Below are 14,972 nucleotides of genomic sequence, written 5' to 3' on the forward strand. Positions count from 1 at the left end.
ATTCGGAATTGAATAATCGAGACATGAAAAATGACTATATTGTAATCTGTTTTCAATGAATAATCTACTAGGTCACAGTTTGGATCTAAATACACTGAAACGACTGCCTTCCATCACACATCACGCTCGCGAAAGAGCGCGCGCACATTATTAACGCTTACATGTCATCTCCGCACTGTGACCTAGTTAATTTTGCCTTAGCGAAAATATTACAATCAGGATTCTGCGGCGGCGGCGGCGAGGAAAAAAAATTACAAAACGAAAGTACTCGATACGGTGGACGAACTCACTAAATTTAATTTACAAATTACACACTCGTATAACCACGGACGATTTTCGCGGGTTTTCTTTGGATTACGTCATATATCTTTGTGTCTTTAGTCTTTTTCTTTATTTTCTTATACCAAGCATACACTTTATAAGAATCAAATCAATAACTCTTGATAGACGGTGATATACCCTTTGGTTATTAGTTCTTACATAATAAAAAGTAAACAAGGGATGGCGCACAATATGAGCATATTTATTTTCTTATAAGCATATACTTTATAAGAATCAAATCAATAACTCTTGATAGCACGGTGATATACCCTTTGGTTATTAGTTCTTACATAATAAAAAGTAAACAAGGGATGGCGCACAATATGAGCATATTTATTTTTCTTATAAGCATATACTTTATAAGATTCAAATCAATAACTCTTGATAGACGGTGATATACCCTTTGGTTATTAGTTCTTACATAATAAAAAGTAAACAAGGGATGGCGCACAATATGAGCATATTTATTTTCTTATAAGCATATACTTTATAAGAATCAAATCAATAACTCTTGATAGCACGGTGATATACCCTTTGGTTATTAGTTCTTACATAATAAAAAGTAAACAAGGGATGGCGCACAATATGAGCATATTTATTTTTCTTATAAGCATATACTTTATAAGATTCAAATCAATAACTCTTGATAGACGGTGATATACCTTCCGGTAATTAGTTCTTACAAAGTAAACAAGGGACGGCGCACAATATGAGCATATTTATTTTCTTATAAGCATATACTTTATAAGAATCTTGATAGACGGTGATATACCCTACGGACACTACAATCAGTGACAAAATACTTGGCACAAAAGGGAAATTCACAGGGGTGTTTTGAAACCACAATCGATTTGTAAGTGCTCTGAAGTTAGGTTCGAAGGGTAAAGTTTTAACTCTGAGTTTTAACGCTAGACTTAAGACTGAGGATCCGAAAGCTCAAAAATGGTCCAGTAGGGCTTGAAATATAGCCTAGAAACCAATAAAATCCCTCTTAAATCGAAATAATCGATAAAATCAAGTTGAAGGCCTAAAAATTGACATTCTCGCTCGAACTTCAATTTTCGAAAAATGGTAAATTAGCCAAAAGTGCCAATATATTATGGCACTGATTGTAGTTCTTACAAAGTAAACAAGGGATGACGCGCAATATGAGAATATTTAGTTCTTACAAAGTAAACAAGGGATGACACACAACATGAGCATATTTATTTTTCTTATAAGCATATACTTTATAAGAATCAAATCAATAACTCTTGATAGCACGGTGATATACCCTTCGGTTCTTAATTCTTAAGAATTGAACAACCATAATTCTTAAATTGGTTAATTCTTTTATCGATTTTGAGCCTCGTTGTTCTTATAAAATTGTTTCATCAAGGCTCAATGTAAAGTAGATTTCAGATTAGCTTTCATCTCTACTTCTTGTTTTTCTCATGCAGTTTAAACTTTAGGCGAAATTTTCGACTTCAACGAGTCGTCTTGTGTTAAGATTTATTTAAAATTGAAGATTTTCAGTCTAAACTAAAATTTTCTTTATATGCTTATTTACATTTTTGTATTCTGAGGCTGGGATTGTTCCGGGGGAGGGGCAGTCAGGCAAATTGACCGACTGGTATGTGCGGCGGTTAAGGGTATGTTTTTCAAGGTAACAGAAATACATTATAAGGGTGGACTTTTGATAAATGCACTGAAAGGGTGGAAATTTCAGCAAATCCAGGAAAAATTGCAAATTTTTGTCCGAAAATCAATGGATGGTAAAATGGGAATAGATGTCTCGTCGAAAGTTACAAAGTTAAAAAAGTTCTTGTTCTCAACTTCAGTTGAGTTAGAATCTGAGAATATGTGTGTGTCTGTCTGCGTGTGTGTGTGTATGTCCCAAAACTTTGGTACAGCCTGGAGACTTCAAAAATTGTTCGATTTGGCTGAAATTTGGCACACTTGTTCTTTGGGTGAATATCTGGGGGAGATTTTTTCATTTTTCAAAATTTTTGATTTTTGGGGCCTGGGGACGAGTTTTCGCCAAAACGAGGCTAAAACTTTGGGGCAGCCTGGAGACATCAAAAATTGTTCGATTTAGCTGAAATTTTGCACACTTGTTCCTTGGGTGAATATCTGGGGGTGCTTTTTTCATTTTTCAAAAATTTTGATTTTTGGGGCCTGGGGACGAGTTTTTCGCCAAAACGAGGCTAAAATTTTGGGGCAGCCTGGAGACTTCAAAAATTGTTCGATCCGGCTGAAATTTTGCACACTTGTTCCTTGGGTGAATATCTGGTGGTGTTTTTTTTCATTTTTTGAAAATTTTGATTTTTGGGGCCTGGGGACGAGTTTTTCGCCAAAACGAGGCTAAAACTTTGGGGCAGCCTGGAGACTTCAAAAATTGTTTGATTTGGCTAAAATTCTGCACACTTGTTCCTTGGGTGAATATCTGGGGGTGTTTTTTTGCATTTTTCAAAAATTTAGATTTTTGGGGCCTGGGGACGAGTTTTTTGCCAAAACGAGGCTAAAGCTTTGAAGCAGCCTACAGGCCTCCAAAATGGTCGGATTTGGTTGAAATTTGGCACACTTGTTCATTGGGTAAATATCTGGGGGTTTACAATTGGGCCTATGAATAATTTGAAGCCACTGAAGTTGAGCCCAGTGCGTTGCGCACGTTCGACTATTTTTAATTAGATTTTGGAAAATGTTGATACAGTTTAGAAACACCCCTATGCACAGACCCGGTGGCCTCTTGGTAGATCAAACTTTCGTACTTTTCGTTCCCGGTAGGAAAAATGCCCTACAATTTCAGCCCCACTGGAAAATAGACTTTTTCAATTCAATTCAATTCCAAAACCATACCCACTGATTTTTTCGACTTAAGAAATTGTCATCCCCATTGTGGGAAGAAGCTCCGTTTGGTGCTCAGAATAAAATGATTTATTTTCTTTTTTTAGTTGAAAACCTGAGAGATGTTCTATCGGTCACAAAAATGTTGAAAATGAAGCAACTGCGTGATCATATTGAAAAGATAAAGTTTCTGAATGTCATCAATAAACAAAAGCAACTCGACAACTCCTTGCTGACACATTTGAGAATTGCTCATGAATTTGATTTGTATCGTTTTATACACATCATTTTGGATAAAAAATTGCCTCTTCACAGTATCAATGATATGAAGACATCCAGTTTCACTGAGTTAGGCAGAGATTTGAGGTTCGAGATTTTGAAAAACACTTTAAGCTATCAACTAAAGAAACGCCGGCGTCACGAGTCTGATGCTCATGTCAACATTGAACTTTTGGAGTTACAAATTATTTTCAGTTTCTTTGATTCCATTGTATATGAAAATCGCTCTTCAGATATTATACCCAAAAAAACTGATTTGATCACTTCAACAAGTACAACTTATTCATTGGAGGACTCTGTGGAAGGAATGTTTATCCCTTACGACAAGGACTTGCCGAATTGCGTCACTCTTGTTGTCGAGAACAAAGAATTCTACGAACAACAAATTCACCCGTTTTTAAAGCAATGTTGATGTCATCGTCTTTCAAAGAAGGCCAGAGCAAAATAATTGAATTTCCCGGAAAGAAATATTTGGAAATCTTATTTTTCCTGATTCGTTTACAAACACCTCAAAGTATTGGCGATTTGATTGGTATGTCTATAACTAACTTGTTTTTACCAGTTTCTAGTTTCGAGGGTAAAGAATACTGTCACAAGCAGTTTTTTTTGAAGAGATGAAATTTTGAGGATTTCCCTAAAGTTGCAAACTACACTAAGAGTGTCATAGGTTTCTTTCTTTTTTTGAGGAACAAACTGTTTTCGATTTTCAGTACAACCCGTCTGATGAAGATGCCTACATAAAACAGTTACAAGAAAAGGAAAAAATGGAGGTGTTAAAAAATAGATAAATCAGAATTGGAAGAATCGCAATTGCAAGTATTTTTTACGGAATTTCTGAAATTTTGGCAAAATTATCCGGTATTTCGGAAATCGCAAACCCCGTATACACCCCCCCCCCGGGGGGGGGGGACACTCGATTTCGAAACGACGGTATGTGCCGCGCAAAATTTGCTTTTCAAAATCGTACCCTTACAGTACAGTTCAATATGGCTGAAAAGGAACCCTTTCAGTGCATTTTTTCTTGATTTACCCAACCCTTATAGTGCAGTATATTTCTCAGCTGTAAATCTGCGCGAAAGAAGAAGCTTGGGAAATACACGGGTTTCGAATTAAATTTTTGCTTAGCTTTAGCTTTGATCCCATGTAAATTTGCACGAAAAATATCAAGTAAACAGAACGAAAATTGGCCGTGTATCAAGCAATTTTAGCTCATTTTTCCATTTTGACAGACTTTATGGGTCATTATGAAAACAAACAAGAGCCGCAAAGATGCGGATAAATATTTCCTTTACAAATGTTAAAATAATAATTGATGTCCTCAAAAGATTTCAAAGTGCTTTAAATCTCAGATAACATCAAGCAACACAAGTCCCTAAGAATTTCAAAATTCCATTTATGTTATTGCCAGTATTTACAGGATTATTCATAAGATGACTGTAGGTTCAAAGCTACGGATCACGGAATATATCCAAGCTGAACCCGACTGAGAACAACAATGCAGTAATCAAATTGGCTGGAACTTTAATTTTCGTTAGGTGGACTTTAAATGGATTTTAGTATTATAATAGCGGTCATCCGGCGTCGCACCGCCAAGTAGAGTGTTGTTGAACACATCAAAAGACCTGATTATATAATTATTATTTTAAGCGCTGATTTCCAGAAATATTATATAGCCAAAAAGGGCAAATATTTAAAATGAAAGAATGACAAAAAGGAGAATATTTCACAGTAAGAAAACCAAAGAAAATTTTATATATTTTCAAAATGAGATGAAATATTTTGAATTATACTTTCATATATAAAATATTGTAAAAAATGTAAAAATTTAAAGTAACTTTTGGAGTTTTTTGAAATAATGTACGTGCTAAAAAGTAAAAATCTTTCAAAACAGGGAAACAATTAATTTCATATTTTCCGACAGGATGCAAAAAAAAAAAAAAAATCTCATTTTTATATATGGGAAACATTTCATAATCTGAAAGAATGTCGATAGGAAAAAATTCCCCTAATACTAAGCCATTTTATGATTTCTAAAAGCATGCTGCAAGAGCAAAAAATGTCACATACCTGGAAACAATCAAAATTTCCAAAAAAATGTCAGAAAATAAAATAAATTGTCATGCCAGGAAATCACTTGAGTTTTCTTCATTTTTTAAATGCATGTGGAAGAAAATGTCAAGTTCACGACAAAAGTTTTCCACGTTTTGAATGCACGTGTAAGAAAATCTCCAAATTTATCACAAAAGTTTTCACGTTTTAAATGTACGTACCGTCAACTGCTTTAACTTGGGACGATTGGTCGAAACATGGGACTTTTTGATATCTGGTCTGTATTTTCACTAACTTGTTAAATCTCTTTGACAACAAATTTGTTTTGATAACTCCACCAAGTTTATCAATCATACTTCCTTTCATAACATGTCACGATAACTTTCACTGATAGCGCCGCGATTGGAGAATTAGAGAACGCCCGCTGCCTAACCACCACCTATCGCCCGATTGGATTAACAAATAACGCGTGTGTAACTTGCCGCGCGAGTGACGTCAAACGCTCCATTGTTTTGCCATTTTTTAATACGCCGTTCATTAACTCAAATCAAATGACTTTGGAGGTTCGGTGAAATGGTGGCCAAATTGCCGTCCCATGTTTTGTCAGATAGTCCCAAGTTGGAGCAGTTGACGGTAAGAAAATCTCCAAATTCACGACAAAAGTTTCCACGTTTAAAACACAAGTTGCAAAAGATCTCTAAATTCACAACTAAAGTTTTCCACGTTTTAAAAATGCACGCGGGGAAGAAAATCTCCAAGTTCAAGAAAAATTTTAATTGCACATGTGAGGTGATTTCAAATTATTTACATCCATATTCAATGCAATAAACCTTTAAGAAGTATAACATAACATTCTTCATATTGGGGCCGTGGTGTTCCGGATCCGGTTATCAGCTTTAAAATTTGAAATTTATAACCGCAACGAGTTTTCACTTAGGGGTCAGTCACAAATCGATTTTAAGTTAGAAGAACGTCAATTGACGTATATGGGTGGGTGGGTTAAAGGTTGTTGACGTTCTTCAGAAACATCGATTTTTCATTCCATGCCAAATATTACTTCTCGCCATGTTTCTGTTTGATCGCTTCGTTTGTTTTGAAAACCAAAACAAACGGCCCGATGTTTATGTCTTTTCTTTGTTTGACGGCCCGAACGGCCCTTGAATTTTTGTAGATGGCCGTTCTTTCTGTCGCTACATATACTACGGAGATAATTAATTACGGGAATTTTGTGAACAAGTTTAGAAATTATCTCCGTTTCTTTTTTTTTCAAATTTATAAACTATGCGAGCCGTAGTGAAAATCAAGATGGCTGACGAAACAGCAATGAAGGCAGTTTTTATCGATTTTCGGGGATATCAAGGTGTTTGACGTTTTTGGGTGTGGGTGGGTGGGTCAGCTTTTAAAACGTCAATTGACGTTCTTCTAACCTAGAATCGATTTGTGACTGACCCCTTAACTGTCACTAACCCCAGCAGTTAATTCATTGTTGTAGATAAAAAAAACAGGGAAATTCAATCATTAACCAGTCAATTTTGCTCCATGTTTAAATTTTTAGCTAAAACCAGTTCATCAACCATTCCCATTGTTGCATTGTTGCATTGTCGGCATTGGCGGCATTGGCCATTGCATTCGTGTTGGGTGCAAACTTTCAAAAGTATCAAAGTAAGTAACCTAACATGGTCAGATTTATTCACAGTCACTTGCCTTCCGTACGATTTATGTAAATATACAAACAAAATTGAAGTTAGTTTGTTGTGAAAGTTGATAAAATGTCCTGTTTTTCCAAGACCAAGATTGTATCATCAAAAGTTGTTGTCTATTTTCTGCCATCTTTGTTTTGACAGTTAGAAACAAAGCAGAATTGTCCGATCAACAATACGCTTCTGAAACGGGCGACGTTGCCCGATCGACAAGGAGAATAGAGCGCCGTACGGATATTTACCACAGACGTTTCTCGAAGAAATGACGTCTTCCGCCTCGAAAAAAGAGCATCCTACTGTTTTTACCGCCGGAGCTTGATTTAAAAAGAGACTCATGTACAAACTCACGAAATTGACCAAAACCGAGCGTTAGACTTGGAGAAGGAGAAGGAGAAGAAAAATTACCGTTTTAACAAATATTTCCTATATAGATAGGAAATATTTAAAAACATTAAAATAAAAAGTCAATCGTTTAATCATATTTCTTTTATTGAATTTAAAATAGAAAAACATCTTTTGAATGAACACCTGTCTTTCAAAAGAGAAGAAAGGAAATCTATCAACCTTTTATAAGGCATTTCCCCTTATCGCTCCTTTTATTTACTTGATTTTTTCTCTCGCGCCAGATTTAATTCGAAACCCGTGTATTTTCTGTTTCAAAGAAATACTGAAAAAATTATTCTTGTCATCTGTAATTATTAGACAATAGAAACTTTTTCAAACAAACGAGAAGTAAAAACCTTTCTTTTTATCAATTACTGTATTTTGAATTTGTTTTAAAATTCGACCCTTGCAGTGCAATCTCACAGAAACACACCCTTACAGTGCATTTTGGGAAGCTGAAAAACCCCACCCTTATGACGTAGGCCGGATCATATGAGTGCCCCCCCCCCCCCCCCCCCCCACCAAGTAAGGCTCACTTCTTTCACAAAATTGCCATTTTATGCTTGAAACGTATGTACTAAATGTTAAATCTAGTCTGAATTAGGATCTTAACCTAAGAATGATGTAAGAATATTTTAGGATGATTTTCCCAAAAAAGTTGAGAATATCCATGTTGAAATGGATTTACACCATTCTTATAAAAAAAGCGTGTATAATAAAAATGTGTTATTACTCAAAAAGGAAGGCATGCTTCAAATGAGCACTGAGTTCTTATGTTTACTAGAATCCAATTAATATCTAATTTGCTCTTGCACTTCAAAAGGTTTGTTCAAAAATCCAAAAGTACAACAAAAAATTCTCAAGCTCTACTTTATATAAACAATTACACCTAACCGTGACCAAAAATTTAAGAAGAATTGAACATTTTGTTCGCTTTTTCAAGATTGTCTCTCTTGCCATCCTGTTCTGTGTGTTTTTAAACATTTGAGCCGAATAAAGTCGCGTGCGTCACTTATTTTTTGAGTGATTTGTGTGTTGTAATAAATCATGCTTCAAGTGAGAGTACAAAATTGATTTTTCAAGATTTTTCTCTTTTTTCAATTTTTTTTGGTACACATATATAACACAACACAAATGAATTTCTCAAATACCACGTGAAGTAAGTAGTTTTTTAGAGAAATTTTGAAAATTTTATAAAATTTTGCAGTTTCTTTTCAAATAGTTTTGCATTGCTATCCATCTTTGGCGGTTTCTTGATTGGTTTCAAAAGTTATTATTATATACCTGTAGGCAAAAACAGCCAATGGGTATTAACCAAGGTAGATTTTTTTTCAAATTTTACTTTCAAAGTTTGATTTTTTTGTCGGTCTTGTTGTTATCAAAGAAATTTATTAAAATAAATCTATTGTCGATTGGAATCTTCCAGAAAATGTCCGTTCACAGGGGGTGGAGGATATATGGAGGATATATTGTCCGGGGGGTAGCGAAAAATCATCAAAATTTGCCTTGTCCGGGGGGTAAATTTGCTCTGTCCAGGGGTAATTTGGGATATCCGGGGGATCAACTGATGCTTGTCTGGGGGGTAAAACCCGTTGTCCGGGGGGCCAAAAGTCACTTTGTCCGGGGAGTAAATCACTGAAAATTGTTATATCCGCCTCCACCACCCATATTCAATTTTTTTCTGGAAAAGCCCATTTCATGAACAAATTTTATGTCTCAAAGTAATTAAGAAAATCATTAAAAAATAAAAACATTCGAACGTTCGATTATTGGAGTGTTTTATGTGAATCTTTCGACCATTTACATAATTTATGCTTTGTTCTTGCCTCTAGGTATATATAATAAAATATATATTCAATAGGTTTCGTTGGTTATTGGATTTATTAACCCTCGGTGATGTCCCGGGGGGGGGGGTCGGTTTTTTCACCTTTCAAAGTCTCTCTAAGGGTCGGAAAAATCAGAAAGTTTTAACTTAGTCTCTCTAAGGGTCGGAAAATTCAAGATTCTTAGGAAATTTTTTGATTTCCAGAGAAAAAATTGTAATAAAGTCTCTCTAAGGGTATGACTTTTTTCAAAAATCGAAAAAAAAAAATTCAAAAAGTCTCTGTAAGGGTCACCTTTTCAGCAAAAATCAGTCTCTCTAAGGGTCGGTTTTCGGAGGTCCCGTCCGCACATACCCCTCATTCGCCAACCCTAGTACCCCCTCCCCCGGGGGTGATGTATATTCATGATATTACATAAGGCCAAAATATGGCCAAAATCTTAAGAACATATTAAGAACATTTTTAGGCTTAAAATCCGAAGGCTTCAAAAACTTTGGATATTGCTATAAAAAAACGTGTACATCACCTCGGGTTAATAAATCTAAATAAACCATTTTTTAACTATTGAATATCTTAAGTTGATATATTGTTTGCATATTCGATATTTCTTAGAGTTTCAACAACAAAAAATACGACAAAAAAATCATCATCTTTGGGAGGGAGCCTACAAATGCCAAGAACTAAACGTAACCTTAAGATGCAACTTCAGCAGCTGCATAGTGGATCAATCAACAATCATATCAATATGGTTAACACCAACACGACAGAACATTGTCAACATTCTCAATGGAACACTGCTGCTCCATCCAACAAAAATGTATGCAACGATATGATTCCCCCAAAATCAAGTAGCACTCCTTTCGATAGTAATGTCGATATTGAGGCAAACTCCGAAAAACTAGATCATAATCTTGAGTTTGTAGACTGTAATAACAACAATGAACTTGAATTCAAACCGGATATTCACCAGCCACCACCGACAACAAAAGAAACACAAAGATCCACCAAGTGTACACAACAGCCAACAAACCACCTTCAATCTTGGGTTGATACCAAAGTTGAAGTACCAATAAAATCTCCACCATCAGAGTCTAACATACAAAACCCAACAAGCAGGTCAATGAAAACTTCTGACCCTGCCAACAAGTTGCAACATTTTGATACACCTACTGCTGAACATACAAGAAACAAAATGATAAAAACAAATACCACTAACTGTGGTGTTTTAGCACCAGTTATTGTAGAAAGAAGCTCATATAATCAACCTCCGAGACCAGATCTCATCAGTCCTTCTCAAGGTAATAAGCGCCAGCAAGAAGAGCCAATGACATCGGCCTCAATGCACCGTCACTCGCCTCCCACAGAAGTCGTTGACTGCAATGGAGAACGAACAGTAGTGGTCAATACTGGACCAAGCACGGATGATGAAGAATATGTACACACCATTTCACGGCTTTTGAACGGAATCCCTGAATGCCAAGATAAAACTCAACTCAAATTCGAAATTTACCATAACATACAAATGGTGAAACACTTCATTGAATCTAAAAGACATCAGGGCGTCAATAGCGGCTATCAAATGTACGCCCACTATCCAACCTCTTTGATGATGGCAAACCCTCAGCAGGAAATGTACATGGGTGGTGGCTTTTCGCCTCACGCAATTCCTGCACATGATATGCAATATGGATCAACATACAGAGCTCCTCCAGCCAAACGAGGAAGAAGACCTTCTAAAGCCTCGAACTAAAGCTTTTGAGTTTTAGCATGTTTATATTTTTACAGTAGAAAGGGGTACAGTATATCGTGTTAATATTTTTTTAACAAAAACGACATCAAGAATATTTTTACTTCTACTTTTGTATATATATTCTTTCATATAACCAAAAAAAAGTTTTTGATAGCTCAAGGACCCCTTTCAAGCTTTTCAAGAACCTCCGTTAGTAACTTTAAAATCACTGTGTGTCCTGGACACTGATTGGTTTATTTGGCTTTACTTGTTTTTTTCATAAGAACAATTTCACCAGAACACAGGGCTGAAAATTGGCCAAAACCTAAGAACAAATTAAGAACAATCTGGGTCTCAAATTTCAGAAATTATACTAAGAAAGTACAGATTCTAACATATTTAAACCCATTTTTCGTTTTATGTAATTTTTTTATAAGAGCCAAGTAGATTTTTAGAAGGCTCGGTTGTTCTTATTTTTTTGGCACTTTGAGCCACAAATTTTTTTTATCCTTTGATTGCTTGAGATTGAGTTATTCCAGGCACAGCATTATGTTCTTATAAAATTGTTCTTATATAAAAAGGAGTATAAGGAAACTAAGAGTACCAAAAACATCTTTAGGATATTAAAGTGACATTAAAGTACCTAGTAAAATGTAAACATTGCGCGAACCACGTGTCTTTAAAGAGAACAATTAAAATCACGTGTCCAAACAAACTTGTAAAACAATTGAACAATCAAAATTAGCCATATTTGGTTTGATTTTTTATTTTGACATGTGATATTTGTTTTGATTTTGTATCCGCTGCATACAGTTTGTTTACAAATTTCGCAAGTACTGTTATGCCCCTTTAAGCAAGCATGTACATCATAATTTCGACATTCGACTAATCAGTTTGATATACGAAAGTTTGACTAATTTTTTAGAAAGATAGCCGTTGCCACGGTGTGAAATTGCAATTCTTTCCTCCATTTTCTTTTTGTCACGAATATCGAATTACTTACAAAAATGTTTTACATCGAGTCTCTATAGCTCGTTCTCGTACGGGGAACACAAATTTTTTTTGGGTTAAGGAAATCTCAAGACACCCCTGTCTCAGTGCCCCGGTAGAATTTTCCCTCAGTGGGGATGAAAATTTCTATCAAAATGCCAATGGGGATAGAAAATCTATTGTTTCCAGCTCGAAAATTCCAGTGCGGATGGTTTTGGAGTGCAATTTTTTACATTCAGTTTTCAATGGGGATAAAATCATAGAGCAATGTCGTAGTGGGGTTAAAGTTGTAGGATATTTTTTCCACCGGGGACAATTTTTTGGCCTATTTTTCCACCGGGGTGGGGGGTCCACCGGGTCTGTGACACAGGGGTGTCTCAAGGTCCATACCTTGTGAAGTAAGGTTTTTAAAAGGCATTGTTAACTGAAGGGACCTGAAAACTTGCTCCAGTTAAGGAGCCATTCGAGTTACTCTCATAGTGTGGTCGTGTTACAAAAATAAAAATACAGGCTGTTTGTCATGGGCCCCGGCGAGCCATTTTGAGTGAGGGGGCCAAAATTTTGGAACAAAATGTCGCCCACCATGGTTGGGCAACGAAGAAAATTTTTCACTTTTTAGACCCTCAAAACACCTTAAAACGATATCTAGTTGGGGAGAATAATAGTTTTTGTGGTTTGATTTGGTCTCAAACCAGCTTAAAATAGTAACTCTTTAAAACGTATGACATGGTCTACGAAAAAGTGGGGGGGGGGCATGGACCCGCATAATCCAAAACCTCGTTTATTATAGGTACCCGAGAGTTAAAGGGACTCCAGTGTAATCCACCCCTGTCTCACAGCCCCGGTGGAACCTTTTTCCACAGTGGGGGTAAATTCTATTGTGGAAATTTTATTGTTCCTAAGCAATTTTTGAGCATTGAATTTTGAATGGGGATGAAATCAAAGTTATCCCAGTTGGGCTGAAATTGTAGGGTATTTTTCCCACCGGGGACGAAATTTTTACCAAATTTTTCAGTGGCCCAGCCCCACTTGTCCCAGCAGGTCTTGTAATTGATAATAAATATATTTTAATTAATTACATATTTTATATTTACAGATGAAAAATATTGATTCATTAAGTGACATGTCTTTTACATACTATGCCACCTGTATGAAGAATACAATATCGGCCACATGACAAAAGTACGAGAGAGCCGAACCAATGGGGAACAATGATGATTGACACAATGTAAGTAAGAATTAAACTTTCAACAAAAATAAAGTTTTTAAACTGTGCTGGAGGTAGCCCCCCTCCAACGGGTTTAATGATCGTGATTTTCAAATATTTTTAGTGTAATAATGTTACCCGAGTAATATTTTTGTGTGAAAACATAGAAATATAAAGGAAAAAGTCAAATAAAAATCTACAAACAAAATCGGGCTCCGTCACTTTTTTGGGAATCACCATTTTGCATCACTGTGAAAAAATCAGAAAAAACTAATGAGCCAATCCCGAGAAAAGCTGGTAACAGACGAACGAACGGACGCGAACATAGGTTAATTTAAAGGACCTCCGAGGTACAATCATGGTCGTAATATTAAAAAAAAAAGGCAAATTCACATGGTGGCCAGCCCTATTTTAGTGCCCATTTCAAGGGTTTCAAGGGTCATTTTGCATCAATTTTCAAGGGATTCAAGGGGTCTTTTGACCAAATTTTCAAAGGTTTCATGGGTTTGAAAGCCATAAGAACATAATTTTTAAGGGTTTCAAGGAAAAAGTCTAAAAAAGCCCAGTTATATTTGCATGTAATGAAAGAACTGCTTTATATGTATGAACATAATAGAAGTCAAATATTTATAACTTGCAGCAAGTTAGTTTTTAAAGAGTGTCCTTAAAGCTACAAAAACTGAAACTGAAAAATTTCAACTGAACGTACTACAAATTTAAACAACAGTGAAACACTAGGAAAAATTTCCTAAAACAAAACAAAATGAAGTATGAAAATTCAAAACAAAAAGTTTCAAAAAATGCCAGTAATCAAAATTTAAAAATATGACGTTGCAAATATAATGCATAAAAGGGCTCAACAAAAACTTCAAAAGAATTTTGCCATGCACTTAAATACTTTTCACGGCACCATTCAATCGACTATTTTCTCATTAGAAAAGTTCAACAAATTTCAACTTTAGCTCAAAAGATTTCTTAAACTTCTTTTAAAACGATAGTATTATAGTTCATTTTTTAGCTTTTTTTATAGCTTCAATCTGTTCATGTAAACTTTTAACGTCTTTCTGGTATTTTTTTTCTAGTTTTCGCTTTTGCCCAATAGTTTGCCTTAAGCTATTTCTTTGAACTTCTTTTGCATTTTGGGATATCATTTATTCTTCGCCTTATCATAACAATATGGCGTTTCTGTAGGTTGCGATCGTTGCGATGGTTAGTTGTTTGTGATTGAGGGTTTGAATTTCTGAAAGTAGCTCCTCAACCTTTTCATCCTCGCGAGTTTTCCGTTTCTCAAGTTTGTTTTTCTTTAAATACTCTTTGTATTTTGAATGGGCGTTTAGCCGGCGTTTAGGCAGCTAACTCTCAGCTCAGGATCAATGACAAAATCATGCTCTGACGACCCGGATGAAGTAACGTAATAATAATAATAATCATAACAATAATAATATCTTTCCTCAGAGTTAAAAAGTAATAACAAATATATTTATAAATATGTTTTAAATTATATTGAGGTTGGCGCCAGGATTTTCTTTCCACCATCATTGTGAGTGCATCTGACTCACTCAGTCCATACAACTTTGCATCTCTGATGACTTCACGGTATGTCGAATTCGTTACACCTGGTTTCTTTTTTAGACCAGGGTGGTACTGTTCGAAATTTAACTTTT

General features: G+C 35.5%; 1 protein-coding gene across 1 annotated transcript in view; it reads left to right on the plus strand.

Annotated features, from left to right (window-relative positions):
* Window positions 1–3,378, plus strand: part of LOC136804687 (spermatogenesis-associated protein 24-like) — a 28,261-nt gene extending 24,883 nt beyond the window's left edge. The window contains exon 6 of the mRNA XM_067061295.1: window positions 3,255–3,378. The gene's annotated coding sequence lies outside the window, so the exon portion shown is untranslated. The remainder of the gene's footprint in view (window positions 1–3,254) is intronic.
* Window positions 3,379–14,972: the final 11,594 nt, after the last annotated feature.

This window comes from Clytia hemisphaerica, unplaced genomic scaffold, assembly GCF_902728285.1.
Source record: "Clytia hemisphaerica strain Z4C2 unplaced genomic scaffold, Clytia hemisphaerica genome assembly, whole genome shotgun sequence".
Taxonomy (NCBI): Eukaryota; Metazoa; Cnidaria; class Hydrozoa; order Leptothecata; family Clytiidae; genus Clytia; species Clytia hemisphaerica.